Source organism: Homarus americanus, unplaced genomic scaffold (assembly GCF_018991925.1).
Source record: "Homarus americanus isolate GMGI-L3 unplaced genomic scaffold, GMGI_Hamer_2.0 scaffold25013, whole genome shotgun sequence".
In the NCBI taxonomy this organism is placed as follows: Eukaryota; Metazoa; Arthropoda; class Malacostraca; order Decapoda; family Nephropidae; genus Homarus; species Homarus americanus.
The window spans coordinates 3,961,066-3,987,475 of NW_024722158.1; the positions used below are offsets into that span (position 1 = coordinate 3,961,066).

Genomic DNA, 26,410 nt, shown 5'->3' on the forward strand with positions numbered 1-26,410 from the left:
TGTGTAGAGGTCAGATTCACGTGGGTAATGAGGAGTTCACTCGACCGTCGGCTTGTATTGACAACCGTGTGAGGGGCTGGCTCTATTGGATAGGGAGGTGTAAGGGATGGGGGAGGGGGACGAGTGGATGAGGGACGAGTGGATGAGGAGGGACGTGTGGATGGGGAAGGGGTGAGGGATGGGGGAGGGGGACGAGTGGATGGGGAGGGGGACGTGTGGATGGGGGAGGGGGTGTAAGGGATGGGGGAGGGGGACGAGTGGATGGGGAGGGGGACGTGTGGATGGGGGAAGGGGACGTGTGGGTGATGGGGAAGGGGTGTAGGGGATGAGGGAGGGTGTCATTATTAGATGGTGGGGGACGTGTAGGGGAATGGGGGTTATTCTGAATAGATGGGGAGGGACATCTTGGCGGTGGAGTGGGAAGGAGAAGGGTGGGGGACGATTGAGTGGGGAGGTGGGGGAAAAGGTGTGTGTATCGGGAAATTTTGACGGGATATAAGGATGGATGGGAAATTAGTCAGTGAGACGAGTAGGAGAGAGAGAGACACCACGGGCGTTGATGGTAGACCGCCTGGCGTGTGTGGGGGAAGTCACTGTTGTGGAGGGGTCCTGTATGTAAATCTTATATTGATCTCTGGTGATTTAAAGATGTAAGATGACTTAGTACCTTAATCTGACACCAGTTATTATCTCTCTCTCTCTCTCTCTCTCTCTCTCTCTCTCTGTTTCATTCATTAACTCACGCATCCCCTGGAGCGTTAGTTTGAACGTTAACCGAGGCACTTAACGACCCCTTGAGCGGTAGGTTCAACCTTAACTGATACAATTTCCGTGTTAACTGAGACAATTTAGGTGTTAACCGAAGCAAACAACACCCCTCACTTGAGCATTAGTTTAAGGTGTTAACACAGACACCCAACGACCCCTGGAGCGGTAGTTAAGAGAGACAGCCACTCAAGCTGTAGTAAATCGGAGAAATCATCCACGAGGATTACAAGTTGTGTGTAATTAATGATAAATTCCCAAGGCAGCTCAGAGGGGGATTTATACCATCAGCATTAGGATTAAGCTTAGTGTTGTTATATCCTGGGATTAACGAGTCTCTGCTGCATTGTTTATACCCAGTTGTAGGTCCCACAACTAATAGGTCCCACAACTAATAGGTCCCATAACTAATAGGTCCCAGGATTAATAGGTCCTTGAATTCAATGGTTTCAGGAGAGAGAGAGGAGGGGGTGGAGTGAGAGGAGAGGAAGATGAGAGAGAGGTGAAAGAGAGGGAGAGTGGATGAAGAGAGAGGAAAGGAGTGGGAGAAGAAGTGGAGTGAGAGAGAGGGAGGAAGTGAGTAAGCGAGAGAGAGGGGGTGAGTAAGAAAGAGAGAGGGAGAGAGAACCCTAAAATATGTACGAGAGAAAGAGAGAGAGAGATACTTGTGTTATGGCCATTGTGTTAGTTCATGGAAGGACGCCCTGAAATATGTACGAGTCAGCCCAGGATGTGTCATGAGGGCCGGGCGTCACGTATGAGAGAGAGAGAGCGAGCGCACCAATAGCTAATGTGTTACGTCGTGAAGGGAGGTCATATCTACAGGTCAGATAAGGTCACAGCTAGAAGGAGGGGTCAGGCAAGGTCACAAGAGGGTTGAGGTTAGGCAAGGTCACGTAAGGGGAGGTTGAGTGAGGTCAGGCAAGGTCACGTAAGGGGAAGCTGGGTGAGGAGGTCAGGCAGGTCACGTTAGGGAATCTGGGTGCTTCTGCGCTTCACGTTGCACAGGATGTAAAGGGGTGCCCAATAAACTAGCCCCCTCGTGGGCAATCTAAAAAAAATCTAAATCTGAGGAGGTCACGTAAGGGGGGGGGGGTTATAAGGTCCGGATTGTGTAAGTGTGAAGGACTGGATATTCGGGTTATGTAAGTGTGTCTGGATTTTAAACCAGTGGAGCGCTGAGAGTGTGCGTGTGTGTTCCTCCACACACACAGGTAACTAATCACAGTCTCTCGTCCACCACAGGTGATCTGCCTGGACACACAGGATGACCAGCCTCTCTCGTCAGGTGAGTTAATTACTGTGTGAATATTTCTTTATAATACCTGTATATAAACTATTGTATCACTCACTCTAAATAAGTATCCTAACGATTTTGTGTGAGATAATATAGCACAATGGTTTTGACAACCATACCGAGACAATAAATTACCATAGGGATGTGTGAGAGACTCCACCTTTGTGTCGTAACTTAACACAGTCAGTTATATTCTCTCTTATATCTCCATGTACGACAATAAATTAAACCTTACGATCATTCCTGGAGACTCGGCGCCGCCCGTCGTGCCATCTGAAGCAGTGAGACCAACGTATGTGTAATGTCTTCCCACAGACCTCCTTCAAGGTCCCTCTCCACCTTCTCTTCCAGTGACATGACGGAGAAGGCTGGATTAAGCTGGGGAGGGCTGGACTAAGCTGGGGAGGGGTAGATTAGGCTGAGGAAGTCTGGATTAAACTGGGGACGATTGGCCTAAGCTGGGGAGGGTTGGGCTAAGCTGGGGAGGGCTGGACTAAGCTGGGGATGGGTAGAGTAAGCTGGGTAGCATCAACAGTTTACCGTCAAGTGTAAGTTCAGCTTTAACATGGAGGACTCCGCCATAGTGTAGCAGAGGCCCCCCAGGTGAACTGACTGACACCTGCTGACGCTTTTTCCTCCTGCTGCTGACGAAGATGCTGTTCCTGATACTGACCTTGTGGTGTTGGTGCTGACGTTGTGTTCCTGCTGACGACGATGATGATCCTGCTGACAATGATTCTTGATAGGCTTCTATTACTGACGTTGTTCCTGCTGACAGTGATGCTGACGTTCCTGCTGACAATTACCACAAAGCACAATACTAATATTCTCAACCAAATTTCCTACGATAATTATTACTTATACCTGAAATAAGTGTAATATTCACCTAAGATAATTCTCAAATGTTCTTAAGGTGAACATTTGCTCTTAAGTCAACGTGTACGAATGAACAGAAGAGATTTATATACTTAAGATTAAACAAGAATCAGGGATGAGTAATGAGAGAGAGAGAGAGCCCCGACCTGTGTACAGAGTGGAAGGAAATAACGAAGAAGACACGAGAAGAGAGAGAGAGAGAGAGAGAGTTACCTCGGTAACTAAGCAGACGTCACAGGCTGGCATTGGCATCGTTTTAACCACGTGATTACCCAGATATCAATGTGAAGGGCAGAACCCACGCATACCCGGGACACTCAACACACACACACACACACACACATATCAAAGGAGGTAACAGGTGTGGTGGTAATAGTGGTAGTTGTGGTGGTAGTGATGGTAGAGGTACTGGTGGTAGTGGTAGCTATAATTAGTTAGGGCGGAGTGCGGGGGAGGCGTCGGCCATCGTCCCTGTCTCCCGTGTGTGTGTTCCACCTAACCCTTCTCTGTCTCTAGTACTCGCAACATTAAAAGGACCCCAAACACCGCCTGGCGATCGTTCGTGTGGTGAAGTAGCTCCCAAGTTGCCACTGTGACTAGTAGAGAGGATCGCCGGTGTAGGAATGAGTTGCTGAAGAGAACGCCAGGCACTGTTAACTGCTCGTGCTGGCAATGTTGTAAATGATAGGGTGGAATACATCATAGACCCAGGTTGGTGTAAATACTTCATTATTTACGTGTTGGCAACTGAGAGACTTTCACCTAGTATTATTTCTGTTGATGTATAAATACTTTAATATTTACATCTTGGCAACTAGAGCTGTTGTCCTATAGTAGCAGCATCCGAGTTATATAATAATGTTGACGTTATTTGTAAATACTCGCATTATTTACGTCTTGGCAACTGTACATTTGAATGGTGCCATATTTTGCCGCCTCCCAGTGACATCATTATGTTGGAGGTAAATAGGCTTAGCATTTACGTCTTGGCAACTACGTCATTCCTGGATGATGATGATGATGATGATGATGATGATGATGATGATGATGATGTAGTGTTAGATTAGAGAGAGAGAGAGAGAGCAATAAATACCCAAAGGTGTTGGTTAGTAGGAGGGTAGGTAAGGGAGCAAGATAAGGTATGTAGGTAAGGTGAGGTAATTAAGACGGAAGATAAGGTGAGGTTAATTAAGGTGCGGCAATTAAGGTACAAGGGTGACATTTTTACCATATTTATTGGCCATATAATATTCTTCCTCCCGCCCACACAATATTCCTGCTACCACCACCCACATATACAGCTGTGTGGTGCAGGTGGATGTGGGTGGAATCGCCTCAAGACACTCCACATGAGGCTTTAGTAGACAAGTGGAAGAGAGCGTAGCAATTCTCCTCATTCTGGACACACACACACACACACACACACACACACACACACACACACACACACAGATGAGTATATCGGTAAATCAGTATGCAGTGTATGGATGTTTGTATACGGAGACGTGTATGGATGTGTGTATGGATGTGTGTATGAGTGTGTATGGATGTGTGTGCGTGTCTATGGATAAGCGTATGTGTGTGTATAGATGTGCGTGTGTGTATGGATGAGCGTGTGTGTACGGATGAGTGAAGGTATTCACGGTCGTGGGTGTCGAGTATTTGTGAACTTGGCAAGATTACATGTGCCTATTTTGGACCCGTAGTGGCTGGCTGGTTGGTCGACTCACCCTGGTCGTTCTCTTACCCACGACCTATTTCTACCTGTTGGACTTGACAGAACTGGTGGAGGAATTGGACTTGACAGCGTTGGTGAAGTTGGACTTGACAAAGGTGGAATTTGACTATAGTTAATCAGGTAAAGACTACCATTGTGTACATAATGACTAATTAGCTAGGTAAAGGCTATAATTATCCAGATTATACTATAATTGATCAGGTAAGGACAATATTTAACCAGGAAAGGTGTATAATTAATCAAATGGTGACTATAATTGATTACGTAAGCTCTATAATAATCATGTAAGGTGTATAATTAAACAACTGCAATTTTGTCAGGGAAGGGCCATAATTACCCAGGTAAGGACAAGTTAAATAGATTAAGACTTATTAATCAATCAGATATGTGACTAAAATTAACCAGAAAACTATGTAAAGTTGGTAAAGACTATAATTTATTAGTCCACTATTATATATATATATATATATATATATATATATATATATATATATATATATATATATATATATATATATATATATATATATATATATATATATATATATATATATATATATATGTGTGTGTGTGTGTGTGTGTGTTTGTTTGTTTAATATTATAGGTCATTAGTTAACACTTAACCAGAGAAAAAATCAATATTTGATTAGGTAAATACTACAATTAAATAGGTGATGTCTATAATTAGATGGGCCCGTAATTAATCAGTGACACCCACCTGGATGTCTTGTGAGTGGCTGTACAGGTAAATAAATAAGCGAACAATAAGCCGCTTAGTGTCATGTGGTGTAGTGACAGCGTATAGTGGTGGTGTGTGTGTCATGTGGTGTAGTGACAGCGTATAGTGGTGTGTGTGTGTCATGTGGCCTTGACACTGTTGGCATGATGTTTGGCGGTCAGTGCCCCCCCCCCTCCCTCCTTCACCCCTTTCCTTCCCTTGTCGGTGTAAGTAAGTCCCCCTCCTCCCCCTGTCACTGGTAGTCCCTCCCTCCCTATCAGTGGTAGAGATCCCCTCCCTCCCCCTATCAGTGGTACCTAAGTCTCCCTCCGTTCCTTCCCCTGTTGCCCTCCGCCCCCCCCGTCCCCTCCTCCCCTCCTTGTCACTTCACATAAAAAACTTGAGGTAGAAATTCCTTTAAACTTGTACTGTAGTTTTTTTTTTAGTTAATTTCTGTTTTTGTGGGTAAAATGTGTATGTGTTAGACCGAACCAGGTGTTAGTGTTAGTAGTAATGGTGTTAGTAGTGGTGGTAATGGTGGTAGTGTTAGTAGTAATGGTGGTAGTAGTGGTGGTAATGGTGGTAGTAGTGGTGGTAATGGTGGTAGTAGTGGTGGTAATGGTGGTAGTAGTGGTGGTGGAGGTAGGTAGTGGTAATGAGAGTGGTATTGGTGGAGGTGGTGGTATGTGGGTTTTGGTTGAGTAGAGTACGTTAGGTTAGGTTGGTAGGTTAGGTTAGGTTAGGTTAGGTTAGGTTAGGGTAATACCTGAGTAATCAAATAAATCCCTAATTAATTCAATAAATTTGTAACTTAATACATAACTGTTTGAATAAGTCAGTCAGTGAATAATGAAACGGGTGACTGACTCATTGCAAGTTCTGGTGAGTTGAGTAAGTGTTGAGTCACTTAACGAGTCACTGCTTCTTCTTAAAGTGTGGCGGTGAGTCATACACACACACACACACACACACACACACACACACACACACACATACACACACACACAGATCAATGGAATATTCTCAGCCAGACCAGTGAGAGCGACGCACCTCTGATACGAACTAATAAACCCTTCTACTGTGTGTGTGTGTGTGTGTGTGTGTGTGTGTGTGTGTGTGTGTGTGTGTGTGTGGCGAGGGATGTGTGTCAGGGCCAGCCTCCCATCCACGCACACATTTATAGTAAAAAAAATAATAAAAACAAAGACAACAATAACAACAGAAATAATCATAGTATAACAAGAACAACAACAACAGTAATAAAAACAACAAAACACAAACACTCTCCCCTAAATTTCTAAAACACGAATAATAAAAACTACATAAGTGAAGGTTAAGGGAGTGTCCGTACTAACGAGGGGGCCATAGCCAGGTATCCGTACTAACGAGGCATCGGTTTTAGCGAAGTTGTCCGTACTAACGAGGTGTCCGTACTAACGCAGGGTTTTTTCTTGACCTAACTTCGTCTTGTGATGGAAGCTCCGTGACCTCCCCGCTCACCTGACACGCACACAGGTAAGGTCATACAAGTCGCCGCACGGTTGGTGGCGAATGGCCTTCCTCTACACTAACCATTAATTCAGAACTTTATATTTCATCTGATTTATTCTCATTATTTCGTGGTAAAAAGTACACACACACACACACACACACACACACACACACACACACACACACACACACACACATCACCGTTCCTTCTTGGCACTTTTCCTTTCTCCCAAATCTTGGCTTTGCTGGCACCTACCACTCTCTCTCTCTCTCTCTCTCTCTCTCTCTCTCTCTCTCTCTCTCTCTCTCTCTCTCTCTCTCTCTCTCTCTCTCTCTCTCTCTCTCTCTCTCTCTCTCTCTCTCTCTCTCTCTCTCTCTCTCTCTCTCCTCTTATCTCTCTCTTTCATTCCCTTTTCTCTCTCCTACTACTCACTTTCCTCTTCCCTCCCTTCCTCACTCCTTTCTCTCCTTCCTTCTCTCCCTCCTTCCGTCCCTTTTTTTCCCTTTAACTCCTTCTCTCCCTCTCAGCTCTTCCCTTCCACCACTCAGAGCTCCCCATCCCACTCTCTTGATTCTGATTGGTTGAAGCTTCTCTCCTATTTTCCTTCTTCTTCTTCTATTGGTCATTTTTGTCATCTTACTTTTCCTCTTCTTCTTCCTCTCTCTCTTTCCTCCTTTCCTTTCTCTTCTTGTTCTTCCTCTTCACTGTCAGCTCTTTCTGTTTGTCTTCTATGGCTGTTCATGTGTGTGTGTGAGAGAGAGCAGTGTATGTGTGTAAGTGTTTTATAAAGCACACACACACACACACACACACACACACACACACACACACACACACACACACACACACACACACACACACACACACACACACACACACACACTGCTGACCCAGTAAAACACTTTGGCCAAACACAGTATTTACGGCGTTGTACAGAAGTGTGTACAGGTGTGTCTCTTGGTACACCTGTTGTGCTCCTCTCTCTCTCTCTCTCTCTCTCTCTCTCCTCTCTCTCTCTCTCTCTCTCTCTCTCTCTCTCTCTCTCTCTCTCTCTCTCTCTCTCTTGCACCATTTTATCTGCAGTCTCTCTCTCTCTCTCTCTCTCTCTCTCGCCGTAGTGGTCGTGCAGGTTGAGGGGGTCGTGGTAGTCGTGCAGGGGAGGTACGGGTACCTCTCTTATTTTTCCTCCCCTTCTCTTCCCCTACTCCTCCTTCCCCTACTCCTCCTCCTCTTCCTTACCCTTTCCCCATTCGCCCTCCTTCCTCTCCCCTCCTCTTCGTTACCCTCTCCTCTGTTGCCGTCTTTCCTCTCTCTCTCTCCTCTCCCCCTCCTCTCTCTATCCCTCCTCATCCTTCTCCCCTCTTCTTCCTTACCCTCTCCTCTTTCACCCTCCTTCCTCTTCTCCCCTCCCCTCTCCTCCCCCTGTCTCCGTAAAAATCCGTGTGGTTTTGTGTTTTTGTTCATGTTTTGTGTTTTTGTTTACCGCGGCTGCTTCTCGTTTTCTATGAGTCACGAATCGTGTTTCATTTGTTTGACCCAATTTGGTGGACGTAAAGTTATGTAGCGGTGTGCATGTGTGTGTGTGTGTTTTGCTTGTGTGTATGTGTGTGTGTTTTGTGTGTGTGTGTGTGTTTTTATCTGTGTGTGTTTGTGTGTGTGTGCGTGCATCTCCCGGGAGCCAGAGTGGTAAGCGCGCGCATGGGGAAGCTTGGTTGCACTGGGGGCTAGACTTGATCGATGACAAGCGTGTTCAGTTGGGCTTGAGCAGTGTTCGTGTTGGGGCCCGTCCACCACCCCTCGAGTCTTATTCTCCCCAAACCTGTTCTTGTAACTCTTGTTCCCCTCTGCGTGTTCCTACCCGCCCGCCCGCCCACAAGCTTATCGTTGTGTCTCCTCTGGACGGAAAAAAAATAACCCCTCACTCCCACAACCCTTAAACCCCCCCTAACCCCACCCCTGACCCCCCTATACTGCCCCTTCAACCGTGATCACCGCCACCAGGATACAGTGACCAACAGATGGAAAGAATACCTGGGAAGGTGTGACGAAACGGGATGCTACCGTGGACAGGAAGACCAGGGGCTCAGTGTCGTTGTTTAGACCTGTGTGTCGGCATCACTACCTCCCCGTCACCGCTGCTGAGGCCTCGCTAACAGGTCGTGTGCGTCGTGGTACAACAGCAGGCAGGCTCCTCTACAACGCCTCGCCACGCCACTCTCTCAGGTAAGACATCCGGACTGCTCCTCCTTCTCCTTTATTCCTGTGGCTTTGATTGACATTTTCTCTCTCTAACTCTTCTCCCTAGACCTGCCCCCTGCTGGAGGCTCGTTGGTCGTGGGCTGTAAGGTCGTGGGCTGGATGTTGTGTGCTGTAAGGTTGATGGTCGTGAGCCTTGGGTGAGTGGGTTGCAGGAGTGTGGGCTGCAGGGACGTGAGTTAAAAGAAAGTGGGCTGGAGGGGCGTGTGCTGCAAGATGATGGGCTGTAAAGTCGTGGGGCTTGAGGTGTCGTGGGCTGCAAGATGGGCAGTAAAGTCGTGAACCAAGTTATGAGTTTTAAGGTCGTGGGTTGGAAGTTGGTGAGGTGCTGGAGAGTGGGCTGCAGGGGCGTGGCTTTAAAGGATGTGGGTTGGAGGGGCGTGGGTTAGAAGCATGTGGACTGGAAGATGGTGTGCTGGAGGTACGTGGACTAGAAGGACGTGGGTTGGTAGGACGTGGGCTGGAAGGACATGGGGTGGAAGGATGTGGGTTGGAGGGTTGTGGGTTGCAGGGACGTGGGCTGGATGTGCGTGGACTGGAGGGGCGTGGACTAGAAGATGGTGGGCTGGAGGGGAGTAGGTTGGAAGTCTGTGGACTAGAAGGTCGTGGGTTGGAAGGGCTTGGGTTGGAGGTACGTGGGTTGGAAGGACGTTGGTTGAAAGGACGTTGTCTGGGGGTACGTGGGTTGGCAGGATGTGGGTTTGGAGGATCGTGGGTTGGAGAGACGTGAGTTGCAGGGTCGTGGGCTGGAGAGACGTGAGTTGGAAGGACGTGGGCTGGAGGGACGTGGGCTGGAGAGACGTGGGCTGGAGAGACGTGATTTGGGTCGTGGGGTAGAGAGATGTGAGTTGGAGAGTCGTGGGCTGGAAGGTCGTGGGTTGGAAAGTCTTGGGCTGGGAGGTAGTGGGTTGGAGTGTCCCAGCTCCTCCTAAGACTCCCAGTAAGACCGGGGCTCAGCACAAGGTCTTCTCGGCTTGACCTTTCCTCTTCTATTGATTTATTCATTTTTGATCTGGCGAGAGTCTCAGGCTGAGTCTTAACACGTGAGGCTGAGTCTTACACGTGATGGTGAGTCTTAACACGTGATGGTGTGAGTCTTAACACGTGATGGTGTGAGTCTTACAGATGGTGAGTCTTAACACGTGATGGTGTGAGTCTTAACACGTGAGGCTAAGTCTTACACGTGATGGTGAGTCTTAACACGTGATGGTGTGAGTCTTAACACGTGATGGTGTGAGTCAAACACGTGATGGTGAGTCTTAACACGATGGTGAGTCTTAACACGTGATGGTGTGAGTCTTAATGGTGATCTTACACGTGATGGTGTGAGTCTTACACGTGATGGTGAGTCTTAACACGTGATGGTGTGAGTCTTACACGTGATGGTGAGTCTTAACACGTGATGGTGTGAGTCTTACACGTGATGGTGAGTCTTAACACGTGATGGTGTGAGTCTTACACGTGATGGTGAGTCTTAACACGTGATGGTGAGTCTTACACGTGGTGGTGAGTCTTACACGTGATGGTGAGTCTTAACACGTGATGGTGATGGTGAGTCTTAACACGTGATGGTGTGAGTCTTACACGTGATGGTGAGTCTTAACACGTGATGGTGTGAGTCTTACACGTGATGGTGAGTCTTAACACGTGATGGTGTGAGTCTTAACACGTGATGGTGAGTCACGTGATGGTGAGTCTTAACACGTGATGGTGTGAGTCTTACACGTGATGGTGAGTCTTAACAAGTGATGGTGTGAGTCTTACACGTGATGGTGAGTCAACACGTGAGTCTTAACACGTGATGGTGTGAGTCTTACACGTGATGGTGAGTCTTAACACGTGATGGTGTGTCTTACACGTGATGGTGAGTCTTAATGGTGTGGAGTCTTACACGTGATGGTGAGTCTTAACACGTGATGGTGAGTCTTATCAGTGTTCTTCATTTGGCGCATATGATGGTTGTTCATTTAGTTGGGCGGAAGGTACCCACACATCCACACACATACCCACACACACACACACCACATACCCACACACACACACACACACAACCCACATACCACACACACACCCACATCCACACACACAACATACTGTACACACATCCACACACACACCCACAACAACAACACAACAACATACCCACATACACGCACAACAACAACATACACACACACAACAACAACAACACCCACATACACGCACCCACAACAACAACAATACCCACATACGCACCCACAACAACAACAACAACAACATACCCACATACACATACCAACAACAACAACATTACACACACAACAACAACAACAACAACATACCACACACACACAACAACATACCCAACACACACAACAACAACATACCCATACACGCACCAACAACATACCCACATACACGCACCCAACAACAACAACAACATACCCACATACACACCCACAACAACAACAACAACAACATACCACATACACGCACCCACAACAACAACAACATACCCACATACACGCACCCACAACAACAACAACATGCCCACATACACGCACCCACAACAACAACAACATACCCACATACACGCACCCACAACAACAACAACAACATACATACCCACATACACCACACACAACACAACAACAACACATCCCCACCCGCCCACAACACAACAACAACACACTCCACCCGCCCACAACACAACAACAACAACAACACATCCCCCACCCGCCCACCACACAACACACCCCCACCCGCCCACAACATATCCTTACCTTTGTCTCCCCGTATAATAGCCACAACTCTTAAACAGTTGTAGTGATGCAGGCGTCCACAACACTCCCTCGCCACAACACACGGAAGCTACAGGTTAATTAATGTGTTACAATTATCACCTGTAGTATGGGACTTATTAATAAGGTGGTGGTGGTGGTGATGATGATGGTGGTGGTGATGATGGTGATGATGATGATGGTGGTGATAATGATGATGATGATGGTGGTGGTGGTGATGGTGGTGGTGATGATGATGATGATGATGGTGGTGATGATGGTGATGATGATGATCGTGGTGATGGTTATGATGGTACAATATTGATAATGATAGGTGATAAAGATGCTGTATGGAGAATGATGATAGGTATTGGTAATGATTAAAGTAATAGTGATGATGAATATTAATGATAATTATATGAATAGATAATAATAACAACAATAATAATAACTAACAATAATAATATTAATAATAAATTCATGGTGGTAATATCATATTCGAGGTTTATTCACAAATTAAAACAAAAAATCCACCTTTTTTAGACTATTTTGGGGGAACTTTTGGCCTTCGCGATTTTTTTTGTGAGGAATTTTGGCGAGGTCGAGAATGCCAATACTTGTGTCCACACACACACAGGGGAAGGGTTAAGGTGTCCACGATCAGTACGCAAAGGAGGAAAGGTAAAATCGAGGCCGGTCTCGGGGTGTCTCGCCCAGCTGGACTGAGTCACCTTGGGAGTCCTCGTGACCTACTTTCTCTTAGGAGTGATGGGACTGTGGGGTGATGGGGGTGTGGGGTGATGGGACTGTGGGGGTGTGGAGTGTGAGGGTCGAGGGAATGGTGTTTTGGGGGTTATGGGGTTGAGAGGAATGTGGGGGTGTTGAGGCTGTGGGGGGCGATGGGGGTGTGGGGGGTCAGCTCCTTCGCAGATGTCTTCCTCCCCCTCCCTCACCCCCAGACACAGGAGCGGGTGGAGGCGGCAGCAGGGAGAGGCTGGCTGGCTGGGAGGTTCATGAAGGCATATCATCTTTAATGTAGTGTGTAACAAGTGAGAGTCTTATGATAGCCTTATGTGAGCATTGTGAGAGCCTTACACCTTATGAGAGCCTCATATGAGCAATATGAGTATTGTGAGAGCCTTATACCTTATGAGAGCCTCATATGAGCAATATGAGTATTGTGAGAGCCTTACACCTTATGAGAGCCTCATATGAGTATTGTGAGAGCCTTATACCTTATGAGAGCCTCATATGAGCAATATGAGTATTGTGAGAGCCTTGTACTCAATACCTTCCCTTCTCTCACTCTCTTTCCCTCCTTCCCTCCCTCCCCTTGCCCTGTCCCTCCCCCTTCCTACTGCACTAGCAGGAGGAGGAGGAAAGAGGGAAGGATGGAGGGAAGAGGATGGGGAGGGGGATAGTTGGTGGTAAAAGGCAGAGGGAGGAGGCAGTAGGGGGAGCAGGAGGAGGCAGTAGGGGGAGCAGGAGGAGGAGAGTGGTGGTGTGGGACAACATCATTAACTTGAGTCATTGTTCTGTACTTTGTTGTGTCCTCCACCTATCCTCACTATCTTCACTATCCTCACCCTCCTCACGTTCTTAACTCTCTTCATTCTCATTCTCCTCATTGTCTTCGTCATACTTGGCTTCAGAGTGAGAGAGAGAGAGAGAGAGAGAGAGAGAGAGAGAGAGAGAGAGGCTACAAAGTTTAGATTAGATAGTTTACCTCAATAAAACTCTGCATTAATAGACAACTTTATAGTGAAGAGTTATGGTGGGAGGCCCCGTTAATCCCGCCCCGCCCTGTCAACCCCGCCCCGCCCCGTCAACCCCGCCCCGCCAACCCCGCCCCGCCCTGTCATTTCCATAACCGTGTACTATTACAGAATGAGAGGAAAAATATTTTTAGGCGTTCAATTTCTCTTATCTCCAAAAAAAGGTTAATATATTCATCTTATTTAACGTGGAATAAGCTTATGTGTGGTGATAAGGGGGGCAGGGGAGTCGAATCAGTCCTCCGTCAGTCAAATGTCTCTCTCTCTGTTGTCCCCACCTCCACCAACTCTCCCCACACTCCACCAACCTCACACTCCACCAACTCTCCCCACACTCCACCAACCATCCACACACTCACCAACCCTCCCATACCTCCACCAGCTCTCACACACACTCCACCAACTCTCCCCACACACTCCACCAACCCTCCCCACACCTCCACTAACCCCTCCCACGCATCGCGGCATCTCCACACACTCCACCAGCCACTCCCACTCTGCTTCTCCCCCACCTCCACCAACCCTCCCACACACTCCACCAACCCTCCCTCCACCAACTCTCCCCACACCTCCACCAACTCCTCTGCCACCTCCACCAGCCCTCCCACACCTCCACCAGCCCTCCCCACACCTCCACCAACCCTCCCACACACTCACCAACCCTCCACACACTCCACCAGCTCTCCCCACACCTCCCACCAACTCTCCCCACACCTCCTCAGCTCTCCCCACACCTCACCAACTCTCCCCCCACACACCACCAACCCTCCACACCTCCACCAACCCTCCACACCTCCACCAACTCTCCCCCACACCTCCACCAACTCTCCCCCACACACTCCACCAACTCTCCCCACACCTCTCCACCAACCCTCCCACACACTCACCAACCCTCCCACACACACTCCACCAACCCTCCCACACATTCTCACTATCGACCAATAGCCCCTTCACACACCAGGCTCGCTCCTACACTTGCCAGCCAGGGCTATGCCTATCCCCTCTTCTCTCCTCACTTGTTCTCTTGACCTTCTCCTCTCTCTCTCTCTCTCTCTCTCTCTCTCTCTCTCTCTCTCTCTCTCCTCTCCTCCTTTCTCTCTTCTTTTTTCTCTCCTCTCACTGTCCTCCCATTTGGTTTTCTCTCTCCCTCTCCTCAGTACTTTCCTCTCACTGTCTGCCACCTATCGTTATTCTCACTTTCATCTCTCCCTCCTTCTCCACTCTCACTTCCCTCTCACCCTCTCACCTTCTACCACTCTCCTCTTTCTCTCACTCCGTTACTCTCCCCCTTCTCTCACTTCCCTCTCACCTTCTACCACTCTCCCTCTCACTTTCTTTCTCTCCTCTCTCACCTGCCTGTCCACACTTACAAGTTATAATTTATTTTCTTAAGAAAGTTGTCAAGTCAGATATATTTTGGGCTATATTGAATATTTTCCTGATTTATTATTATTATTATTATTATTATTATTATTATTATTATTGTTGTTGTTGTTGTTATTATTATTATAGTTTAGTCACCACTCCCTCCATCCCTTTGTCCCTCCACTTCACCACCCCTCCACTCCCTCCATCCCTTTGTCCCTCCACTCCCTCCATCCCTTTGTCCCTCCACTTCACCACCCATCCACTCCCTCCATCCCTTTGTCCCTCCACTTCACCACCCCTCCACCCCCTCCATCTCTCTACCCCTTTCTTGAACCGCTCCACGACTCCTCAAGAGAGAGAGAGAGATGTCCTCCTCCGCTGCCACCCATCACCGCCCACTCCCCCACCCCCATCCCCTGTGCCGCCCATGCTTCAGGTTGGCAGGGCGGGCGGCCACTGTATCACACCCCTGAGACAACCCTCGCCTGCCCTCTGTGTGTGTGTGTGTGTGTGTGTTTTAAGGCATGTGTCAACTCCGTGTTTTAATGGTGATGAATAGAGAAAAAACACACACACACACACACCATAAGTGTGACGTCATCGTGAGGGGTGAGAACTTATAAGTGAACGTGTGTCAGGTAGGTCCTTCATAAGCGTATCATTGAGGGTGAAAGTCTGGCGCTGGTGATCGCTCGTGTCGGCGGTGTGTCTATGAGGAGGTGGGAGGAGTCAGAGCGTGAAGCAATTTGGCAGATTCCACGCGTATGAGGGTATGGTGCACGGTGATTGGTTCCTGTCCATCTTGTGTTCCAGCGTCCCTCTCAACCTATTTCTCAGTTAGAATCCCATGTTTTAACCTGACTTAACCTAACCTGACCTAACTTGAATTAACTTGACCTGATCTGACCAAAGCTAACCTAACCTAATTTAACCTATCCTAATTCCTACCCTACCCTCCCCTACCCTACCCTACTCTACCCTCCCCTACCCTCCTCCCTCCCTCCTCCCTCCCCTCCCCTACCCCCTACCCTCCCTACCCTACCCTACCCTCCTACCCTACCCTCCCTACCTACCCTACCCTACCACTCCCCTACCCTATCCTACCCTACCCTTAACTAAGACTCAGCCATAACTAAGCCTTCCTCTTATCTTTAGTTATGAGAGCAAAAGACGTAAAGTTCACTGAAGATCCTGTGTATGGATTTACGATGACGTTAACGAGTTGTATCCGTGTATGTGTGTGTGTGTGTGTGTGTGTGTGTGTGTGTGTGTGTGTGTGTGTGTGTGTGTGTGTGTGTGTGTGTGTGTAATAATAATAATAATAGTAATAATAATAAACGGTTTACTAATAGAGTTGCAGCCGGTGGCTGAAAATATACAGATTTACATTTGATTTAGACATAATGATATAATATGCATTGAATACATTTGCAGGGCTGTACAGTACATAAATCAGGAGTTGTTTATTATTTTAACAATGGATGGGATGGTGCTGTTCTTATATCTATCGGTGTGGGCTCTTATGGGCTGTATTTTGTTGTAGTGGCGGACTGCGCGAGTTGGGTGGGGGGCTGCAGGTGGCGGCGATGACGAGGGTGGTGCAGTAGTCCACTGCCAAACCTTTCCAGTGCTTGGTGGTGGAGGTCACTGAGGGATGGCATTTCCAGGGTAGAGAGAGCGTTGGTGTAGCCGGAGTATTCTGCGCCAAGCATGATTCTGTGTGTGTGTGTTATGATAAAATATTTAACTACTTTCATTCTCTCTTCTCTTATTTTCCTCTCACTTTCTTTTCGCTCTGACTTTTTGGGAGTAAAAGAAACGGTAAAACCATCCTCTCTCTCTCTCTCTCTCTCTCTCTCTCTCTCTCTCTCTCTCTCTTATTTCTTGGAGGAAAAAAAAAGGAAAATCCCAACAGAATCACACAGTGGACCAAGTAGTGTCTGGCAGGAGCGAGAACAACAGTAGCTGGGATGAAGTACTGTACTGGTACGGTATTGGAGAGAGTGACCGCTGGGAGTATCTCTCTCTCTCTCTCTCTCTTCTTGAGTGGTTAGTGAGTGATATATATTCTCGTCATGGAACACTCACTGGCTGCCTGGCGAACAACCTCTCGTCTCGTTATCAACAGGTGGACGACGATGGCGGGTCTTTACCTCCACCCTGTAACTCATTTCTCACTCCATGATAGTTTGTGGTGATACAGTGAAGACCCGTTACAGTGGACAGGTGTGATCGGTTCTCAGTGTGGCACCTGTGGAGGACAGTTCATTAGTTTGTCAATAGATGGCGTAGGAATACCATTGTCGATTGTAAATAACTCAGGAGGTAGTTGTCTCTGCTGCCAGTACACACACACACACAAGGATCGTGCCAACTTAGAAGCTCTGACCTGGACTCACAAACTCTCCAATAGTTGTTTGTTTCTTGGAGAATATATTCCAACGTTTCACCAAGCAGTGTATTAAGGTGTTATATTGTTTTATCATGTTGATGGTGAACAAAATGGCTGTACTTTTGGTTAATGACTCGAGTTGTGATGGTGTAGTGTTGGTAGTTATATAGAGAGAGAATGTGTATATGTGTATGTGAGTGAGTCTCTGTCTCACACACACACATGGCGGGAGTGACCAGAGCCAAGGAGTCTCAAATTCGATCTTCATTTTTTTTTACTTTCTTGCATCTGGAACATTGCCACGATCCTTCAGTCCGTCCGTCCGTCCGTCTGGAGGAGGTGGGGAGGAAGGGAGGGAAGGAGGGAGGTAGAGAGGGAAGGGGGGAGGTAGAGAGGGAGGGAAGAAGCCTTTGAACAGTTCCTCTGGTCGGCATAGATGGACAGGCTGTGATACTAAAAGATCTCATCAATTGTCTTCAGGATACGGTTGTGTGGCGAACCTCTACCTACTCTGGCAATCACACGAACATTCCTTCTCGTCTGAGGATACATATCAAGCGAACCTCTGGCGAACACACAGACATACCACAATAGAAGCATTTTGTTTACTTTATTGACTGCGTTAGTGTGTGGAATAACAACAGATATGTGTGTGTGTGTGTGTGTGTGTGTATCAGTTATTGATATTCCGTTTTCTATAATTCCTAAAACAAAAGAGAATCGAATGTAAACAAAAGGGTAAACATTGCTCAATTCCGCTACTGCGATCGAACATTTTTCCCGCCCAAAATAACAATACGCTGCAGGGACCTTGGCTGTGTAGTGTCGGCGGGGAAAGGAACTATGTGAAGCGTCCACGGTTAGAGTGAATATTCTCTCTCTCTCTCTCTCTCTCTCTCTCTCTCTCTCTTTTGTAGGTAACCTCGCTCTAGTCTGATAGGTTACTTGTTATCCATTCTGTGTACTGTACTCTCTCCCTCCCTCCCTCCCTCCCTCCATCTCACTGTTCCCGTTCTCTCTCTCTTTTCTCTCCTCTCCCCCTCTCTTTTCTCTCCTCTCCCCCTCTCCTTTCACTCTCCCCCGTTCTCTATCTCCTTTCCACCCCCCTCTCTCCCCTCCTTTCAATCTCCCCCCGTTCTCTCTCCTTTCTTTCCTCTTCCCTCTCTTCCTCTTCTCTCTCTTTCTTCCTCTCTCCTCTCCCCCTTTCTCTCTCTCAATTAGGAGTCAATTCGTGGGCCAGGTGTTGTTGTAATGGTCGGTACACCTTTTTGAGTGCATTAATAAATTAAGTTGTTGTTGACCCCCAGTCTTAGCCGTCCACACACACACACACACACACCTGCAGACACTTTGGATAACTGTGGTGCTCTCTCTCTCTCTCTCTCTCTCTCTCTCTCTCTCTCTCTCTCTCTCTCTCTCTCTCTCTCTCTCTCTCTCTCTCTCTCTCTCTCTCTCTGTGTTCCTGGCGCTGCTTGATGCCTCCCTGACTCCGAATTGTGTGTGTGTGTGTGTGTGTGTGTGTGTGTGATTATAAGGTAACATTACATACAGTACGGCAGACACTGTGACCATAACCTGTCGTGTGTATTCAACAAAGTTCGCGTCCCTGAGTTTATATTTAGCTGCAACAAAATCTTTGGCGATCGCGAAATTGAAGACGTCTGACCTTTAGACCAATTGGCGGCAATGGTGTATTTTATTGCAGTATTAAAGTAGGTGTGTGTGTGTGTGTGTGAGTTCGTTTTATTGAGATATTAATGTCTGGGACTGACAAGAATTTGTACATAAAATGATATGTGACCAACTTGGTACATTAGTGAATGTGTGTGTCTGTGTCTGTGTGTGTGTGTCTCTTATAAAGTCGTGTAGCATAACTTAAATAGTTGTTTAAGTGGAGTGAGGTAGGCTGATGTAGGGAGGGAGGTAGGCTGATGTAGGGAGGGAGGTAGGCTGATGTAGGGAGGGAATGAGAGAGGTAGGCTGATGTAGGGAGGGAATGAGGGAGGTAGGCAGGCTGGTGGAGGGAGGAACCAGGTTGGCGGAGGGAGTAAGGACATTTTTGCCAACTCCTGCGATAATGGAACTTGATTTCATTAGTAAAGAGTCGGAGAGTCGCCGAGGACATCTGTGGCTCTTACTGTGTTACTTATTGGTCCCAGAAAAATATAGATTCTACTGTCCGCTATTTCTTAAACAACTGAGCATCGCTAATTTCTCCCCATTAAGCAGTGGATCTTGTGTTGAAATTAATTTTCTGGTACTTATTGTTTTCCTTTCTGGTACTTATTGTTTTTAGTAAGTGATTTGCGAATATTTTTGTGTACGTTTTCCAGTATTTATAGATATGAACAAGTGAGCATCGCGCCACTTAATGTAACTCTGGACCTTGACTATTTATTTTTTTTATTTTCAACTATTTATAGTTTTTACAAGTATTGTTTCAAGTATTTATAGTTTTTATCAAGTGTTTTTTCTAATTTAGTGTTGCCTTTATCATGTTAATTGCCGTGTAAAAAATTAATTTGGGAAAAGTAATTCTCTCAAGTACTTCTTGATGTGAACAAATGAGCATCGTACCACCCAGAGCACCTCGTGAATTTTGTCTCTTTTGTTTTGTACTGTCAAGCAATTATTGTTTCGAACAGGTGAACATTGCAGCTTTCTTAACCTTCTTTTGTTTGTATTTATACCTTCAGGCATTTATTGCTCTCAACACCTAAACGTTCAAGTACTTATTGTTGTCGACAAGTGTGCATTGCAGCATCTGATGTACCCCGGGCGTTCTTTCGTATCATGTAGTGTATTCTGTGGATTCTCATTGTTTCTCACCATTACTTCGTTGTATTATTTATTATTTGTCAACAAGTATGCTCTCAAGGACTTATAGTTCTCAACAAATAAGCTTGGGAGATCAATTGTTTTTGTCTCATACTTCTCTGTTTTATTATTTGTCACCAAGTTTGCATTTAAAGTGCTTATAACTCAAAACAAATGAGCATCACAGCTTCAAGTTTTGACCCCTCCATGTCTCTGCCTCTTGTTTATGTTGTTCTTTCACGTATTTATTTAACATTTTATTATATATTATTTAATAGATATAAGGTGGATATTGGAGCTTGCTAGGACTGAAAACTATTAGAATTGGGGTCCAAGAGGATTGGGACCTCACTTATGTTCTTACACGGGGCTAACACAAACAGTCGGAGTATTGGTGGCCTCGGGTCGATGTTCAGCCTGTGGCCCGGTCTGTTGCCTGATATGTGGACCAAGTTTGCTGGAAATTGGCTCAGTGTTTCGTGAGATGTTTTAGTGAGACTTACATACATACATGCATACATACATACATACATACATATATACATACATACATGCATACAACTTGGATGGGTGAATAGGCGGGTTGGTGTGGATGGGCGACTTAGGCGGAAAGAAAAGCAGTTTGGTTGAGTTGATGGATGGGTGGGTGGCTTGGATGATTAGGTTGGTAGGTGGCTTGGATGAGTAGGTTGGTAGGTGGCTTGGATGAGTAGGTTGGTAGGTGGCTTGGATGATTAGGTTGGTAGGTGGCTTGGATGATTAGGTTGGTAGGTGGCATGGATGATTAGGTTGGTAGGTGGCTTGGATGAGGAGGTTGGTGGGTGGCTTGGATGGGTGGGTGGGCTGCAGGTTTAATCAGACTAAGTAAAGAAGACGGTAGTGGAATATACACTGGGAGACTAGCGCCTTTCTTCCTCACGCCTGGAGGAGAGAGAGAGGGGGGAGAGAAAATGTAGGATTACCTCATAGCCCAACCTAACCCAACCCAACCTAACCTAACCTAACCTAACCTAACCATTTCTGCTCCACGTAAAAAGTGACATATACTCCTGACTTTTTTATCTAGACCCCAGGGGCGCTTAAGAACTTACCTGGATGTATGTTAATCACGCCCCGGGGTCTGGAACACACACCTGGATTTTAATGCAACAGAATATCCCTATGTGCTTAAAACCTGACGTGTAAGAGAGAGAGAGAGAGGTAGACACATAAAAACATCCACTTTTAAACAAATAACAACAACAGACTCACCAAATACAACATGACAACATCAATTATATCCATCTGAGATCGTGTACCTCTGACTCTCCTCCTCCTCCTCCCTGGCTGCCAAGTATACAGGGCGGTAACTTACAGCACTTGGCTCTGTGCGTGAAGGGGGAGGGACATCCTTTTGCTGACGCTGTTCTGTAAAACGCTCCCCTCACTCACCTCTCCCTTCCCTTCCCCTCCCCGTCCCTCACTCAACCCCTCCCTCTCCCTTTCCCTTTCTCCCTTTCCCATTTACCCCTTCCCCTCCCGTCCCTCCACCCCCCCCGACACTCTGATATCTACCCCTAAAAGAAACCATTAAGAGACATAAGAGATATAACACCACAGGAATGATACCAGGTGATCGATAACTTTTGGAAATGTCAGAGTGAACTACAACTACTACAGCAGGTATTGTGTGTGGGTGTGTGTGTGTGTGTGGGTGTGTGGGTGTGTGTGTGTGGGTGGTTAAGGTGAGGTAAGCTGAGTGATGTTAATTAGGATGGTTGGATATACGATTATATCTCCTTGTGGTTGTAAGAATGGGATTACCCGAAGATTAACCTAAACCTAACCGAACCGAACCTAAACCTAACCGAACGTAACCCTAACGTAACCTAACCTAAACTAACCCTAACTTAACCTAACTTAGCACTGGACTAACTTGACCCCAGGTGTAATAAGCTGGGTGCTAATCCTTAGTTATAATAAACCATCATCCTGAAAGGGTTAAACCATGACTTTAAAGGGTTAATTCATCATCCTTAAAGGGTTAAACCAACATTCTTAAAGGGTTAAACCATGACTTTAAAGGGTTAATCCATCATTCTTAAAGGGTTGATCCATCATCCTTAAAGGGTTAATTCATCATCCTTAAAGGGTTAAACCATGGTTTTAAAGGGTTAAACCATGACTTTAAAGGGTTAATCCAACATTCTTAAAGGGTTAAACCATGGTCTTAAAGGGTTAAGCCATGGCCTTAAAGTGTTAATCCATCATTCTTAAAGGGTTAAACCATGGTCTTAAAGGGTTAAACCATCGTGCTCAAAGGGTTAAACCATGGTCTTAAAGGGTTAAACCATCGTGCTCAAAGGGTTAAACCTAAAAGGCATTATAACGTATGCAACAATAATACCCACCACCACTTAACTGTTTACAGTTAATAACCTTCCGGTGTTTACAGTTAATAAATATAATTATTTAAAAAGTTATCCAGGGTTTTTATCGCTGGGTACAAACATGTCGTCATTATTCTCATTGTTTTATGTTTCTATAATTGGTTTGTGGTTTAGGTAGTCGGTTTTATACAAGAGAGGAAAGTGAATTAGTCATTGTTTGTTTACATAGTTGTCTCTGCAGTAGAATAACTCCCATTAGTGCCGTTAAGCTCCTGTTTGGCGTGATTGACCTCCATATCAGAACCAAGGTCAAGTCCGGATATGAAGGTCACTAGTTTATAACGTCAATGTCTGTCTGTCTGTCTCTGTTGTACAATAAGTGCCATTGGTGCCATGATCTTATTTGGCATGAGTTCTCCGTGACAACCAATTCTATTTATCTATCTATCTATGTATCTATCCATCTATCTATCTAACCTAACCTAACCCCGGCAAGAGTGGTCGGTGCCTTATCTCAGCTGAGGACCACAATCTTTCGCACAAACTCGAAAGGATTTGACCCATTTTTCCCCTAAATTGGTTTCCCCAATTTGGTTCCGCCCAATTAGATTTCCCCCAAATCGAGTTTTCCCCCAAAATTGGTTTTTCGTTAATTGGTTTTTCCCCAATTTTTTTAATTGTTGGGGGAAAAGTTTGTGAGGTTGAATCATGATGAAAGGGATTAGACCTACCTGAAAATTAGCCCCCAAGATGAGGTTAGGATTAGGGTGGCTAATCTTCAAGTGATCCATTAGAACTATCATCTGGCAACACTGTACTCCACAACCACTATTCAGCCTATTGATTGGACGAGCCGGCCGGTGTTGTCACCTCGAGATCCAACAATTTAAAACCAACTTGGAGATGCCAGAGAGTGTTTTCTTCTATATAAATAAATAAATAAATCAGTATTGGGGTTTTTAAGTGAGTTTTTGTTTATTTTGTCTTGTGGATAAGAAACCAGATTGTTGTTTTGAGAGGTGGGGTCATCTCTTGTGGGGTCAGGTTTTGTGGTCATCTTTCAGGGAGATCATGTTTTAGGGGTCATTGAGGGGTCAGCTTTGGGGGAAGTCATGTTTTAAGGGTAATTTTTAGGGGGTCGTCTCTTAGGAGGTCATCTCAGGTGGATCATGAGGGGTCATCTCTTGGAAGGGCCATTAATGGTCAGCAATTGGAGGTCATCTGTTGGGGATCATTTAGGGGTCATCTCTTGGGGGTCATCTTTTAGGGATCATCTTAGGAGGTCGGGATTGGGGTCACTCATTCAGCTCTTTGTCTGTCCGTTGTTATATGTGTATAAAGGGCTCTGTGGTACTCGACTGGGGAGGGGAGAGGGAGAGAGAATAGGTCTAGGGGATGGTGAGTGGGGGGGAGGGGAAGGTGTAGGTGGGGAGAAAGGGAAAGGGGGATAGTGATGGAATATGGTGATGTAAAGGAAAGGAGGGAGAGATAGAAAGGAGAGAATAGGTCTAGGAAAGGGGAGAGGTGTGGAAGAGGATGGGGGAGGGGTGAAACGAAGGGAGGGGAGAGAGATGGAAGAGGGTGAGGTGAGGGGGATGGAAGGGGGTAGGTGGAGGGAGAAGATGGGAGAGTGATGGAAGGGGGGTGAGGTGAAGGGAAGAGAGAGGAGAGTGAAATAGAGGAAGGGTGCAAGAGTAGGAAGAGATATAGAGGGGAAGGTGTAGGTGGGGAGAAGAGGGGAGGTAGGTGGGGAGAAGAGGGAAGGTAGGTGGGGAGAAGAGGGGGAGTTAGAAAATATCACCCTCACCACACACCACCACTATCACCATCATCACTCCATTACCACCATCAACACCGCCATCAACACCACCATCAACACCACCATCAACACCACCATCAACACCACCATCAACACCACCATCAACACCATTTTTTAACGTAATTATTTTCCCACTGTTTTGACCAATTAAGTCATGACAACAAATATAGGTTTTAATTACCCCCATTAACTGGTAGAGACTAATTAAGAAGTTGTAATAATTTACCTGGGCTTTGTTTATCCTACCTGTGGGGGTGGGAGGGGCTATTATTGTCAGCTGTGTCTGTCTGTCTTATGTTTGTTCGTACCTATGTAACTTAATAATAATAATTAACGGTTTATTGAAAAGTTCTGCAGCCCGAAGGCTGAAAATATACATTGGACATAAATGACTTATTACATACATTGATGGTTTAACAAAAGCCTTCATTAGAGAAAGGTGAAGGAACATACAGTGAACATACAGATTAATGTAGGTGTTGAACAGCAAACACGTAGTGTAGTAACTCCCTCCCAGATGGTGTTAGGAGGGACCTCACGTGGTGTAGTAGTTCCCTCACAGATGGTGTTATTAGTGACCTCACGTGTAGTAATTCTCTCACAGATAGTGTTATGAGGGACCTGATGTGGTGTAGTAATTCCCTCACAGATGGTGTTAAGAACATAAGAAAATAAGGAGTCTGCAATAGGCCGGATGGCCTGTGCATGGCAGCTCTATCATCCATGAATTTATCTAGCCTCCTTTTAAAACTTTCCAGTGTTCCAGCACTTACTACAAAGTTGCTAAGCTTGTTCCACTCGTCCACCACCCTATTTGTGAACCAGTTCCTTCCTATCTCCCTCCTAAACCTAAACTTATCCAACTTAAATCCGTTGTTCCGAGTCCTATCCTGCTCGGATATTATAAGAACTTTTTCTATATCCCCTTTATTGATTCCTTTCACCCACTTAAATACTTTTATCATATCTCCCCGCACTCTTCGTCTTTCTAGGGAATGCAAGTTTAGTTTCTTTAACCTATCTTGATATGGAAGGTTTCTAAGTCCCGGAATCATTTTCGTCATTCTTCGCTGCACCGATTCCAGTGAATTGATATCCATTCTATAATAAGGGCACCAGAACTGAACCGCATAATCGAGGTGCGGCCTGACTAGCGCAAGATATAGTTGCAATAAGACCTCTGCACTCTTATTACTTACACTTCTAGATATAAAACCTAATACTCTGTCTGCCCTATTTCGAACATTAACGCACTGTTTTCTAGGCCGTAGGTGTAGTAGTTCCCTCACAGATGGTGTTATGAGGAGCCTCACATGAAGCTGTAACAACCCATTCACTACGTGGTGTCGTAGCATCATGGGTACACCACGTGGTTTGGTGTACACTGGGCAGTCCCATTTACACCCAACCCCTATTGCTCATATATCCATCCAACCTGTGTATTGGGTATCTGTCTGCGTCTGTCTGTCTGTCTCCGTTAAATCAGTGTTTCACGACGTTATGTACCTAAGTGTAGACACACATTGATGAGACAGTTATTTATTTAGTTCAGGCCGGGGCGGGTCAAAGGTCAGGGGTCAGGGTGTGACTTGACCTCTCCATCACCACAGGGGGTGACTACTTCTGTTTTACTGGTTAAGGTTGGTTAGGTTAGGTTAGGTGTTTCTCTTTATGGTATGAATCGACCAGTGAGGGAGGGGATGGGGCAAGGGAGGGAGGGAAAGGGGAGTGGTGAGTGAGGGGAAGGAATAGGGGAGGGGTTAGCAAAAATGTGAGGTAAATTTTTAGCTGCAAATGTGTTGGTGGGGAGCTGTGATTTGACAGGTACAGAGGCCACTACTGCTGGGACGGTAGTGTTGTATGCTGGGTCACCTGTTGTAGTGTGTGTGTGTGTGTGTGTGTGTTTCTTTCTCTGTCAGCTCTTACTCCATCTTCGTGAGGTCTACTTGAGGTCGTCCTCCAACCCATG

The 26,410-nt window shown here is 46.2% G+C and overlaps 1 protein-coding gene across 1 annotated transcript in view; it reads left to right on the top strand.

Moving 5' to 3' along the window:
• The first annotated feature begins 8,635 nt into the window (after positions 1-8,635).
• LOC121862110 (probable G-protein coupled receptor 21) overlaps positions 8,636-26,410 on the top strand; it is a 39,944-nt gene continuing 22,169 nt past the window's right edge. The window contains exon 1 of the mRNA XM_042360102.1: positions 8,636-9,109. The gene's annotated coding sequence lies outside the window, so the exon portion shown is untranslated. The remainder of the gene's footprint in view (positions 9,110-26,410) is intronic.